The 1,224-nt window shown below is 47.3% G+C and overlaps 1 protein-coding gene across 7 annotated transcripts in view; it reads right to left on the bottom strand.

The window, feature by feature from the left end:
• lef1 (lymphoid enhancer-binding factor 1) overlaps nucleotides 1–1,224 on the bottom strand; it is a 39,953-nt gene that overhangs the window by 17,745 nt on the left and 20,984 nt on the right. The window lies entirely within an intron of this gene.

Raw genomic sequence — 1,224 nt, 5'->3', positions numbered from 1 at the left:
GGGGTCTGCTTCCATGTAGATGTGGGTGAAGCTTATGGTCATGAAAAAAAAAAAAAAATCATGTCTTCTTAGTAGCCTGATCCCAGCACCTCAGAACTTTATTGAGCCTAGGTCAGCAGGATTGAAAACCGTATTCCCTGAAGGAAGGTGGAAAAACAAGTCAAAAACGGTGCATAGGCATGTTTGAGACAGCAAAAGAGAGAAATGGAGCTGGAGCAAATAGGAGCAAGCAAGCAATGGAGCAAAGAGAGGGGAGAGAAATGCAAGATTTGCTGGCTAGAGTTAGAGCAGAGGTCTTAGGCGGGAGATCAAAGGCAGTCATTAGTTTGTGAATAAGGGGAGTTCATTACAGAGCAAGAGCCGGGGGAAGGAGAGATGAGGGACGGAGGAGGAGAAAGGGGTTGGCTATGGAGAGAGAGCGGGAGTGAGACAGATGTCTGCAGCGGTACTTAATGCAAGGGTAATCACGTCAACAGTGGCCTGACCACAGGCCCCCCCATCCCCGGCTGACTCAGAGAGACCTGCCTCCTGACAACTAAAATAGGCCGAGCCAGGCCCAAAAATCCCCGGCCCCAACCCCCAGCCAATAGAGCTTACATGCTTCAGCAGCAATGAACACATGGCAATGCTTAGCCATACCAAATCTACTATTCACAATCGGAGCCCGGAGCAGAGGTGGAGTCAAAATATCACCTCCACAGGATATATTGCTAATCGGAGAGACATTGGTACGCTGTTGGGTGAGACACGTCTTACACCAAATCGCTCCCACAAGCTTTGAATCAAAGAATCTCATGAAATTGTAATCAAATGCTCTCACAGGAACAGTCACGTGATTAATAATGTTGTTGGAGATTATCATCTAAATTTAGTATGATCATACATTTCTGAAGAGACGATATAATCAAGGGACCGTTCTTTATTAGATCTCAGTTTGCAGTCCTAGTGAGGTGTCTGCCAAGGTGACATTCCTGCAGCGCTAAGTGGTGATTGGTGCTCTCTCTCACACACTCACACACTCACACACACACACACACACACACACACACACACGGCTGGAATGTCTGCGTTTTCCCCAGAACCTCTCGCAGACTGGCACCGGTCTCAACTTAAGACCCCCCTCTCCCTCCCTTCAGGGAACGTCCTAACCGGAAAACACAAAGAGCAGCATGTGTGCTCTATGTATGCATGTATGTATGTATGTATGTATGTATGTATGTATGT

The sequence above is a fragment of the Etheostoma spectabile genome, chromosome 2, assembly GCF_008692095.1.
Source record: "Etheostoma spectabile isolate EspeVRDwgs_2016 chromosome 2, UIUC_Espe_1.0, whole genome shotgun sequence".
Taxonomy (NCBI): Eukaryota; Metazoa; Chordata; class Actinopteri; order Perciformes; family Percidae; genus Etheostoma; species Etheostoma spectabile.
The sequence above is the reverse complement of the archived record's forward strand: the minus strand, read 5'-3'. Positions and strand labels throughout refer to the sequence as shown.